The sequence below is a fragment of the Bidens hawaiensis genome, unplaced genomic scaffold, assembly GCF_021521415.1.
Source record: "Bidens hawaiensis isolate Kalapana, Puna unplaced genomic scaffold, B.hawaiensis_p1.1 tig00030473_1, whole genome shotgun sequence".
Lineage (NCBI taxonomy): Eukaryota > Viridiplantae > Streptophyta > Magnoliopsida > Asterales > Asteraceae > Bidens > Bidens hawaiensis.
In genome coordinates, this window is record NW_027505180.1 from 125,485 (window position 1) to 138,817 (window position 13,333).

The 13,333-nt window shown below is 36.2% G+C and overlaps 1 pseudogene; it reads left to right on the forward strand.

Annotated features, from left to right (window-relative positions):
- Positions 1–4,157: 4,157 nt before the first annotated feature.
- Positions 4,158–4,778, forward strand: LOC143611286 (VQ motif-containing protein 4 pseudogene; annotated as a pseudogene).
- Positions 4,779–13,333: the final 8,555 nt, after the last annotated feature.

The following is a 13,333-nucleotide window of genomic DNA, read 5'->3' on the forward strand; positions in this document are numbered from 1 at the left end:
CCTCAAGATGAGTGGGAGCAACTAAAAACAAACTTGTCCTTATATAGATGACATTCTTTTGACAAGCATATGTTACATAAGTCTAAGTATTGTTTGTACATACTTTGATATGATAAATCTTAAGAGATATCTCTTACGTGATAAACATCATAACATACTGAGATAGACCCGAAGGGACATTATTTTTGTTCTATAAACATTAACTTAAAAGGGTCCTTGTACATGTAACACACAATAACGCTCTCCTTTATAGGATAATAGGATCACTGAGATTATTTCCTTGTGCTTCATTAAGTAGATGCCTTATATAGGTACAAGTCTATACTCGTTCAGATATTACTCGAATTGCAACACACTAGATATGTCTAGATTAACGCGAAGCATTTAAAAGAGTATTGAAATATCATTAAAGGAAACGAGGGACTATAATTTAAGAGAATAAGTGAGAATTCAAACCGGTTGATTACTCTAAAATTAGTCATATTCAAAAATAAGAAAATGTAATTTTCAGGATATATTCTTATGTCAAAAGATAATCTATCTCATGGAGGAGTCATAATGAACTGATAACAACAATCTAAATTTTAACGACATAATATGTTGATTAAATCTCAATGCAATTGTCAATAAATGTTGTTGAAAATATATCATTGGACTCATAAGTTTATTAACTCCATATAAATTATATATTGAAGACTTATTGTGATAAAGTCAGCTACCATGTTTTCTCGAACAGTAACAGTTCGAGAGCTGCTGCATTAAATTTCGATATGAAATAAATTATTCGTTTATGAACGAATTGAGGAAACTAAATTCTCATATCGAATACATTCATGATATGCTTAAGGATCCTATAACTAAAGGTCTATTACCTATAAGTCTTATGAAAGCGCTTATAATAAAGACAGGATTATTTATGACCATGTATAATAGTATATCGTTATATGAATGACCAATTATTATTGACTAATTATTAGTTTTCCTATCAGTTTTGATTTTGTATGTCTCTTAATATGTTCTGCATGCGTAATGACATATAGACAAATTAATATACAAATCAAATATTTGAAGGGCTTACTTATAAAATTTTGATCATAACTACTTAGGTTTTAAACAAGAACTGCAATATGATTAATGGGGGTCTTGAGCTGATGTTCAATTCAATGACTGTATTTCTCTGCTCCAGTTTAAGTTGAAAGCTAAAATGAGTGTTAAAATCTGCAGACTAATCTAACGCTCATAATAAATGATTATTCGGCCAAGTGGGAGAATGTAAGAATAAATATATGGATATATATATTTATGTATGGCCATCATTATCATTTATATAATAATAGATCAAAATAATTAAATTATACCTTATTATTATATTAGCTAGGTAATTGTTGATGGACCATATTACCATTACTTGCTAATCAAGGGTTTCCCCTTGGGTGTATATAAATACATGGAAGAGATTAATTAACATCATAAGAAAAAAACCTAACTCTCACATTAAGTAATTCGTGACCCTATATCTCTCCATAATTCGGTTTTCTCAATAACCCTAATCCCCATCACTAACATACATCCTAAAGGGGAACTCGACCAAGCTGGCTATCATGTCGGATACATCCTTCTCCGGGCGGTTACTACTTCCCCTACTGTAACAAGTATGTTTTACTTATGGGTTTATCATAACATTCATGTTTTCTATTACATACGTGAAGAACTGATCAACATTTTCTTCTATTGGGTCGGGTTGCTACCATGGATAATCCGGACTATTTCTCTCTGGCTCTTTGGTTGTCAAAATTCAACTCCTTGATATGTGAAGAACTCAAGTTGAAAAAATAGGGAAACTTAAATCTCCATTTTTATCTCTTGTGGCTCCGAGGTCAAGCAAGAAAGTAGAGACCTAAAATCACATGTATATGAATTCCCATCTAGATTCTATTATTGCAACTTTTTAGTGTTTAGTGGATTTTGAACCCTTTCTGATTTTATATTCTACATCGATAATCTTAAAATCACTATGTATGATAACTAAAATTATCTAACAACTGATTGAGATATATAAACTAAACAACAAATTGGATACATGAAGTTTTTTGTGGGTTTCGTTCTAGAGTAAATTTTTGTGTAAAACAGTGCTATGTCCGTCACTAATCGATGAAAACTAACTACAATCATCAATGAGATTGATTCGGATGATAATCCAGTTTTAAGTTATAAAAACACTGATTTCGTCTAAATTAAACACAAGATGAAAAATAAATAAGTGATTTTGGCTAAAGCTGACCTTAAACAATAATTTAATTAGCCGAGTCTAATCAAACAAGATTCCAAATGATCTGTTAGACTTACGTAACACTTAGAAGATTATACGAAAGATGATCAAATCCACTTTGAAGGATTTGAAACAAACGGGTAAATTCATGTAGTTAAAAAAACATCAACTTTGGTTGTAATGATTTGTAAACTTATTGGCCGAATTTTATTTTCACATTGTAACGTAATAAATATATTATAAAAAGAGGTTAAAAAGGTGGCAAACTCAAACATTTCCTCATGTTATCCATCCTAAATATTTCAAATTTCAGGTTTTGTCGTCCTTTTTAAGTTTTTTTTTTAATCTATAACTACCACCAACATTAGAGGTCATTATTACCGTGATTGATAATTCATACAGCTTTACAATCACCGATCCAAACTATCAAAAACTTGTGTAATTAATCTCATACCTGCTCTTAAATCAAAATCTAGATCTCTTGAATCTTCATATATATTTGATCTCCAATCTCCAACTTAAATTCCTTCAAGTTTACACATTAAAATTAGGGGTTGCAAATGTGACCCATTGGTTGAATGAGTTGTAACAAAATGTATATAATGGGTCAGAATTGATCAAACTAAAAAAAGAAAAGGATTGAAACGGGTCAAAACGAGTTTACATTTTTTTTATTTTTTTTTTATTTTTTTTATGGAACGAGAAAAATGGAGGAAACTTTTTAGTTTTTGATTTATAATTCGAGTTATGATTTTTTAATTATTTTTTTTGAATTTTTTTAATGAGGGGCTTTTGAAATGGGTCAAAATGGGTTGAGATTTTAGAAACCGAACTAAAATATTTTAAAAAATAATAAAAAATCATATCTTGAAATATAAATAAAAACTAAAAAACAAAAAAACAAAGAAATTTTCTCCGTTTTTCTCGTTCCATTAAAAAAAACTCAAGAAATGTCAGTCCGTTTCAATTATTTTCTTTTTTTAGTTTGACCAATTCTAAACCATTGTATACATTTTATTGCAACTCATTCAACCCAACGGGTCACATTTCTCATCCCGTTCCCTATCTCTATATCCCTATATATCATATAATTACACTAAAAACACTACATTTCTCTCTTCTGTTCAATTAAATAATATTTTTTATACCTTTTTCATTACAGTTTTCTCTCTCCACCCTATAATTTACAAAAAAATCACTACCTTTTTCCCAAATTTACAAAAAATCACTACTTTTTTTCTCTCTACCATATAATTTACATTCACAACCCCACCCTATAATTTACAAACCCTCCTCACGTAATTTTAGAGGATGGGTTGGGAATGCTCTTAAAAGCATTCTCATCCCACTCCCTATCTTCAAACCAAAAATTACACTAAAACTCAGTTTATTTTCTCTTTCCATTTCAATTAAATAATACTTTTTATACATTTTATCATTACATTTTATCTTTCTTTCACTTACAACCACTTTCAAAATATATTAAAAAATTATAGGAGATGAACAGTAACTTTTCAAATATACAGAAAAATCACTAGTTTTTCCAAAATATAATAACTCTTTTTTCAACAACACCCTGAATCACTCTCTAAATTATAAAAATACACTCACATAATATGAGGGGTTGGATGAGAATGCTCTAACACCCCTAATTAAAAGTTCACCCAACTAGATGCTACTCAACTATCGACTTGATATCAACACAACACAACACAACACAACACAACAGAACACAACCCGATCAAAGTTTGATGTTGTTAACTTCTCTCTCCATAGACCCTATAGTTCAAAGTCCCACCAACACACTTCCTACCAAACAAAACTACTTCAAATACAAAGTGCCAAACCATCACCACCTTCTTTCTCATTCTCATTCTACTCATCTTCACACCACTTTCTCTCTCTCTCTCTAGATTCACCCCACAATGGAAACCAATTACTCACCCAAAAACCCATCTCCACCACCCACACCCACCCCCAGACCCGACCCGAACAACCCGTACCCGACAACCTTCGTCCAAGCCGACACATCTTCCTTCAAGAAAGTTGTCCAAATGCTCACCGGGTCCTCCGAAACCGCCAAACAAGCCGCAGCCGCCCCGACCCGAAACCCGATTCCAATCAAGTCGGGTCATAACAAAAAGCCCTCCAAATTATACGAGAGAAGAAACAGCTTGAAGAATTTCAAGATCAGCCCGTTGGTACCCGGGTCGGGTTTTTCCGGGTCGCCCCGGAGACCCGGCACGCCGGAGATTCTCTCGCCGGGGATTCTTAATTTCCCGTCGTTGGTGTTAAGTCCGGTGACACCACTGGTGCCGGATCTTTTTCTCCGGTCACCTTTGACCGGAGATAGTCCGAATTTGAACGTGGAAGCTGAAGATAAGGCGATTGCGAAGAAGGGTTTTTATTTGCATCCATCGCCGGCGAGTACTCCGAGGAGTTCATCGGAGCCACGGTTGTTGCCGTTGTTTCCGGTGACGTCACCTAGGGTTTCAGGTTCTTCTTGAGTTATTATTATTATTAATTGTTGAATTTTGCACAAGAAGTTGGTCAAAATTGGGGGACAAGGGGAGAAAATGGTGATGAAGAACAAGTTACAAGTACAACTTTTGGAGCATAATGTACAAGTTGTTAATGCAGTGTTGTGTTGAAGACAGCTCACCCGGAAATTAGTTTTTTTTTTGCTAGCTTCAGTCTTAATTGTACAAGTTTCTATCTTGTTCTCAATTTGAAAATTTTAATCTTATTTCTCATGCGTTTACATGCTTATACATTTTAATTTTGTAATTGAACATTTAAAGTAAAAAAAAAATGATGTAATACCTTGAGCTGGTCTATAGCTTTAGCTCAATTGACATTAAAAGGGAAATAAATTTAGGATATATAAGTTCAATTCAATTCTAGCCGAGTTTTACTATAGTGGCTCTTTGGATAACTGGATTTCCGTGTAATAGAAGATGGTGGGTTTGAAGCATCAGGTAACATCTACTATAGCAATCGTGTGAAATAGTTTTTGCCGTTGTGTTTCTCTGAAGACTTTATTTATTCTTTGTTAATAAAAATACCTAGAGCTGAAATGGGGAAGAAGTTAAATATTGATGAAATCTATTTTAACTGTTAATAGGCCCAAATCCAGTTGCAAGGTACAAATTCCAATGCATAAGTGTAACCAGTCAATGATGAGAATAATAAAGACAAAAGGTTTTTGTTTGCATTGATAATTGTACAATTTGCTTTGAGGGTTGTACATAACTTTGAAAAGGAGGCTAAACTACAAAAGGGATATTGACAAAGAGAGTGAATTTTTCTTGTTTTGGTTTACGTGTCAAGAATATTTATTTTCAACTTAAAACTAGTAAATTATGCCAAAAAAATTCCTACCCAAAATTGGAATTGTGTTTTTAAGATAATAGGACAAAGATATTTCAACATAAAGTGGATAAAAATGGTGATGGTTTTCGAAAATATAAAAAATTTGTTCTAGATAAGTATTCTTAACAAAAGGAAAGGTAGGCATGGAATCCAAGGTTTAAGAATGCCCCAACTCAAAGCCAAAGTCAAAATGCCTTTTGATTGGCATCTTTGAAGTTTTACATGGAAATCATGAAGTGGGTGGTTCTTTTCTACATATCTAAACATACTCAATTGTGCTTTTTGACCTAAAAACACATAAAAGAGACAAGCATAATGAATAAAGACATGAGAAAGTGAAATGGTAGGGGAAAGTGGGAGCTTGTGATAATGAAAGGCAAGAAAAGCAATGGTGGTTCAATGCATGAGTGGTTGAATTGGACCAAAAGTTTCATTTTGGTGAGATGATGGTCCTAACGGACCTATAATTTATAAATTAAAAAAGCAACTTGTTTTTTCAAGTTTCTTAACTTATGGGTTTAGTTTTTATAAAAAAAAATTATTTATATTTGCTATTTTGTTTGACTGAAGATATGTATACCACAAGTTGTGTGGATGTGGTTTAAGTGAAGATTGGACCATTTTAGGGATGGTGGGTCATTGGATTTGTAAATTTTCATGTGGTATGTTGGGTCCATTCTTTACTTTGCCACTCATAAGTCTCTATCTTGATGAGTGGTTGATGACTTGACGCCCATAGGTTGGATTGTTTGACCATCTATGTCAACATGTTAGTTAATGTTGATAATGATACATTTGTAATGAATGTATCGTAAACGGTAAATCTTTTATCTAGTGCGCAACTTATAAACAATCTAGTAATCTTACTTTTAATATTTATCGGTCAGTGGTATTAATGTTGGAGATAATATTTGTGTGCTGAAGAGCTTACCTATGAGATGGACCTCATGAGCAGACTCCAGCCCAGTAACAACAAGCCCAATAGTCCGAACGAGGCCCAATGAAGACAGGCCCAATAGCACAAGAGATTCTAGAAGATGGTTTGAAGAGAAACCCTTTGCGAGGGAAACTCCATATAGCATGTTCGATCTAATGGGTGGCCCGAGGCACACATAATCCGGGATAGGAGACAAGAACCAGGAGGTAAAGATCTTCGAGCCAGCAAGGCCCGAAGGAAATGAGGCCGGACCAAAGGATCTAGCCGGAATAGATAAACCGATATACAATATGTATTAATATCTTCTCCTATAAATAAAGGAGAGATGGACAATGTATATTCATTCACATAAAAGACCAAGCACCTTTACTATATACTCTCATTTGATCTCTATTCTTGTAATTGTTAAGGACCTTCCCCCTCACTCGGAATAGGTTCCAACATTGGCGCCATCCGTGTGACCTCTTGATCACGGGTCTCATTTAAACCTCTAAAATAATGGTCGATCAAATCCGCTATCACCACTGTTGTCTCACCATCGAAAGGTCTTGGTTTGTCCGTCCACTGTTTCGGTAAACAAGCAGCAACCTAGTTCAAATTCTCCGGTGTTATTTCGGTCGTCGGAATCTTTTCCCGACTCTTCGGAATTTTTCGTGAAGTCAAAAGAAATATTCTCCGGCGAGTCTTGAGAAGTCGGACATGACGATTGCTTTCAACCAACAAGACACATGCTCGTTTTCTTTCACTAATTCCAGCAACTCCGGCGATAGGCCACCGCAACCGCCACCCCCGGTTCCATCGTAACTAGTACCGTTGCTAAGTCCATAGTGCCCACAAGTGCACATCCATACCGGGAAGATATAAAGAACACCGATGGACCTGTTTGGTTCGAAAATGAAGAAGATATGGAGGTTGAAGACATTACGGCCGAAAGGCCCAAGATAACCTCGGAGTTCATACGAACTCACCGAGACGCTTAGCAAGCGTCGAAGAGCAAGAGTACGAAGAAAACTTCAAGTGTCTATATGATATTTAGATCTACACATGTTTAGTAGAAATGGGGGAGTAAATAAGCTCGATTTGAGCCCATTTTGCCCATGTTCCCGCCATTTCAACTCAGTTTGGAGCCTCCATCCGCTCACGTTCAAGCCTATTTAGTTTAGGACAGCAAGTCTTCTAGTTGGACTCTGTCCAAAGGGACAGAAAAGCCTTGCGATATTGTGGAACGATTTTTATTACGGTGACGCCAGAGACACCTAACCGGTATCTCCACTCCTAACGAAAGTAATCGGTTTGGCCTCTTCATCTTGTTTAAGTTACTTTAGCACACTATATAGGTTAGAAGAATTTTTTTTACTATCATTAAATCTTGACGTTCCACCAGATCCAAAGTATGAATTTCTATAAAAAAAAATGTGTGTCTAAATATAAAAAGTAAAAGAATAAAGAAGGAAAGAAAAGTGATGTCAAATCATACATTTACCTACTTTGTAAAGTATTTTTATTATAAAAGGTTGGCAAGTCACTTTTGTAAAGTATTAATTTAATATTAATATGTTGCAAAAGAGGAGACATGGTCACATGAGGAGGCATGTATGTTTAACTCTTCAAACACAAACTTCACGTTTAACAAGGAATGATGGATGATGGGAAATTTGCCTTTTAAAAAGTTGATGTGACTTAACCCACAAGCATACATCTTTTTAGACAACCCTTACATGCCCCATACATTATTGAACTTTATTTGTATGCTAAACATTGTTAAAGTTTGAAGGCGAGCCCCTTCTTAGGGGGTGTCCTGGGCCATTACTTTAATATGAATGTCCTTCTGAAAAATGTTTCTTACTTAACAATTCCTTCAGATTGTCAAGTTAACAATCTTTTTTATTTTTTATAAAAAAATTAAAAATAAAAAAAGGGAAGAGATAAGGTCTGAAATAAGGTCGTAAAAGTTTTGCATATTATAAGACTTATAATGCATACTTAGATATCCCATATGGGAGACAATTTCTTGAGTTTGCTATGCGGGAAATCTTGAAACGTTAATGACCAATTATTACATATTTGAAAGTATTTATCAAGAAGAAAGAATCTCCCCTGAGGTACTACAAGTAAAGAGGGGAACAACACCTTCCCCAAGGGATCGGGAATTTGAAAAGTCCCTTCCAGAAAAGGGAAGCCATATCACTATTCACCGTCAAAGGTGCACCACCAATTTTAGTTAAGCAAGACCGACTCCAAGAAACCACATTTAACCTTGATGGGAATACTTGGGATATATGATCTCTTGAAGCATCAAGATGACAACTTTCGTTCTAAAGAACTCGGTCAAACAAGACAAGCACCAAATTATTGGGCATAATATAAAGCTCATAAGTAATAAAGGAAGATTCAAATATGGAAAGTAACTTCAAGAAGTCTTAATCTGTTAGTACCGTCTCAAAGAAATAAAGACCACGTCGAAACAAAGCTTCATGAACATCATAACGTCTCGCATTTTTTGTGCTCTCCCAAGAAGAAGAGCCCCTCTCCATAAGACGGGGTGAATAAAAAAGTTCTTTCCATAAAGAAGGAACCTTATTCCTACTGCAATGTTCCATATTACAAGAGTTCTCTCCAAAAGAATCCCCTCCCATGAGAGGGCATGCTTAAAAGTTCCTTCCATAAAAGAGGAAAAGCCTTCGGCAGCAACACTTATCATTTCAAAAGTTTCTTATGATGAAGAAACCTTTATATCCGTATTATCTTAATGGAAGAGAGAAAAAGCCCCCTTTAAAACATTCTTTCATAACAAAGCCCTCTTTCAAGACAGGCAAGGCATAACAAAGCCCCTTCCAAGAAGGAAGCCTCCTTTCAAAACAATCCATTCATAACGATGCTTCTCCCAAAACAATCCCTTCATTACAAACACTTCTCCCATGAAACCCATACTGAAGCCCCTTGTCATATTACAAGAACCTTTTCAAAAAAGAAGATGCCCTTTCTAAGGGATGAGGTGTTCAAAAATTCCCTCTAGAAAGAAAAAATATTATTTGTACAAGAATTCTCTGCAAAGGAAAACATCCCTTTCCAATGAAGGAAGTATTTGAAAAGATCCTCCCATTAGGAATGAGAGCCTTCTATAGAAACATCTCTAATTATAAGATCTTCCACTCATGAAGAATAATCCATTCTATTGGACGACGTATTCGAGAAGCCCCTTTCGTTAGAAAGGAGGGCATTCTACATCAACTTTTTGTATTACAAGAATTTCTTCTGAAGAAGAACCCCCCTCTAAGGGATGGAATGTTTAAAGGTACCGCTTTCCATCAAATCTGCTTGCTACATCAACATCCCATGCTACAAGAGTTTTCTAGAAAGAAGAAAAATCCCCGTCTAGGGGATGACACACGTGAAAGGTCAATTCCACTTAGAAAAAAACACCTTCCCTACATCAACATGGAGCTGGGGGACTAATTTTACAGTGCACCATTGTGTCGTGGGTTTTCATCATTAAAGTCTCTTTACTAAGGCAAGGGGGACCCCATACATCAGCTTTTATGCATAAAGACGTATCTCATAAAGAAATCGCCATCTTAAAGAGGCTTCCAAGAAAAATAGTCCCTTTCCATTGAAAGAGGTATTAGAAAGTCCCTTCCAAGAAGAATGAAAGTCTTCTACAGCAACGCCTCATGTTTCAAAAGTTGTCCTTTTAAAGAAGAAGAGTCTCATTCTGAAGAGTGACAAAGTCTCTATGAAAGGAAAAAGCTTCCTGTAACAGCACTTAACATCCCAAAAATTTTGCAAGGGGAAGAAACCTCCACATCAATATTAACTTTTATCATACGGGAGTGGGCCCCTCCCATTAGCCCCTTCCATCAGCTCTTTTCATCATCCTTCATGTGTAAGACTCCTAACGTATATTAAAAATATGCTTTTATATTTATGACTAACAAATATAATTGGTCGATCATTACTTATAATTCCCCCATGTGGGATAAAGCCCTTTTTAAGAGGCACAATACTTATAATTCTCCCATATGGGATAAAGCCCTTTTTAAGAGGCTTAATACTTATAACTCCCCCATGTGGGATAAAGCCCTCTTTAAGAGGCATAATACTTATAATTCCCCCATGTGGGATAAAGCCCTCTTTAAGAGGCATAATACTTATAATTCCCCCAAAATGGGATAAATCCCTCTTTAAGAGGCATAATACATATAATTCCCCATAATGGGAAAATGACATAAATTCTCCTTCACGAGTGTGAAAGGAAGGCCCGGCTGAGGGGCTTGGATCCATATACAAAAATAACCCCATTCATGAGACTCAATACTTGTAATTTTGCCTCAGGAAAATAGCCCTATGCACGAGGCTCGGTAATTGTAACTTCCCCAGAGGGAAATAGCTCATTCTAAAAGGTTTGGAACTTCCACCCCCTCCCCAAGAAAGAGGTATAGCCCAAATTGTACTCAAATGCACCGTAGAGTCGAAATGCAATATCCACTCACATCTTTAGCGCGATTTATTCACATTAACCGACAAGAACTTGCATAAGAAACATATAGAAAGAATTAAAATCATCATGATTAATGCTAGTGGTTTGATACATTCTCATCATTTATTATCACATTGGAAATTGTCTACGCTTTAGTTATGGGGATGATTTTGGGCTTAAAAGTCCCTTATCCCAATCATAAATAATTAGCACAAGGGACTGGGGGACTTGAAGAGGTGATTCCAGGATTGGGCCCATTGTATGGGAATGATTTTAGAAATGTGTAATCTTTGTCTCATCCATGACTTCTCCATCTCGGCTATACTAGGTCCAAATTTGATAAGTCAAAATAGAAGAAGGACCGCGTGTTTCTATCAAGGTAGATTTAAATTATCAAGAGAATTGGATCAAGAACATGTGAACTACATATCATCTATCTCAACCAAAATATCAAAGGAGGATCTCGCTCGAAACTGGTCCAATGAGTGGGTTTAAAAGTGATGAACCTATCCCATATGTGATAGATAAGCTAGGACTACATTAGTCTCTTGTCCAATCAGAATAAGGACTAGGGGGACTTCCAAAGCCTGCTGTGAAAATAGGCCTCCGTCCCATGATGAGGTCCAAGTCAGAAAAGCCCAGAAGAAATCAAAATACTTGGGGAGTTCTAGTTACTCTAACCAAACATCCTACCAACCAGATAAGAAGGAGATAGGAAATGCAACTTTGAAAGTAAGAAAAGGGAGCAAGTAGTTATGAGAAAGGCTGGCGAGTCGAAAGGTGTCATCACATCTTTAGGGGAGCGTAAGAAGCTTTTTCAGAACTATCGCCAGTCTAGGTATGGGCCTGACGATGGTTTGAAAAGATAAAAGGGGGGTTGGATAATTTAAGTCAATAAAAAGTCCGAGTTGGTTCATCACCCTTACCACAGACGGGGGAGACCTGATGAAGCTACCCAGAAAGGAAGCCCAAAAGAGAGAGTAACCAAAAGACCTCCCCAAGTAACTAAATGAAATCAAAGGTTTCAGAAGGAGTAAGGGCCTGTCCAACTAGTCTAAAGAAGTGGTGATATCAACCCGAAAGAAAGGATTAAAATAACACATGTTGCTAGAATGGATGGGGCCTAAGTTAAAGAGAACAATGGCTCAGGGGAAAGCTCGTAAGTCAAGAACCAGCATATAATAGTTCTATAGATATTCTTTTGGTATCAAAGATATCTCCGGCCATATAAAGGTCAATCGGAGAATAAGGAGGATCACACAAGAGGTCAAGACGGAGGAAAAATAGAGACTTTTTGTGAGTCCATTGTACTAGTCATAAATAACGAGCACAATAGACTAGGGGACTTGAAGAGCCTACCCATGAGATGGACCTCATGAGCAGGCTCCAGCCCAGTAACAACAAGCCCAATAGTCCGAACGAGGCCCAAGAAGACAGGCCCAATAGCACAAGAGATTCTAGAAGATTGTTTGGAAGGAAACCCTTTGCGAGGGAAACTCCATATAGCATGTCCGATCTAATGGGTGACCCGAGGCACGCATAATCCGGGATAGGAGACAAGACCCAGGAGGTAAAGATCTTCGAGCCAGCAAGGCCCGAAGGAAATGAGGCCGGACCAAAGGATCTAACCAGAATAGATAAACCGATATACAATATGTATTAATATCTTCTCCTATAAATAAAGGAGATATGGACAATGTATATTCATTCACATTGAAGAGCAAGCACCTTTACTATATACTCTCATTTGATCTCCATTCTTGTAATTGTTAGGGACCTTCCCCCTCACTCGGAATAGGTTCCAACATGTGCTTTGCGGTTTGTTTCCGGAATCAACAGCTCATCTTATGGTGCAATGTCGGACGGCGAAATAGATTTGGTCTATTAATCATAATTGGGTTAAATGGTCGGCTTCGTCTTATTTTGACTCGGTTAAAGATTTACTGGAGTACCCATGCAAACATAAGAATGATAAGGTGGAAGACTCAAGCAATCTAACTAGTAGCATGTTGGTTTATTTAGAGAGCAAGGAATGATAAGAATTTTACGAACAAATCGGTATCGGTGGGCAAGTTAGTGAACGATATAAAAACTACTTTCTTCTTATGGGTGAAGAACCGGAGCCGTAGGCCGAATCTTAATTAGGAGGATTAGTGCAAATTTTATTTTGTTAAGTTTCCTTTGTAGTTGGTTTTGTTGACTTTTTGCTTGGTTCTTTTTATTTTCTTGTACGATTTGGGCTTTTGTGGCTTGCAAACTATCCATTGTTTTCTTAATG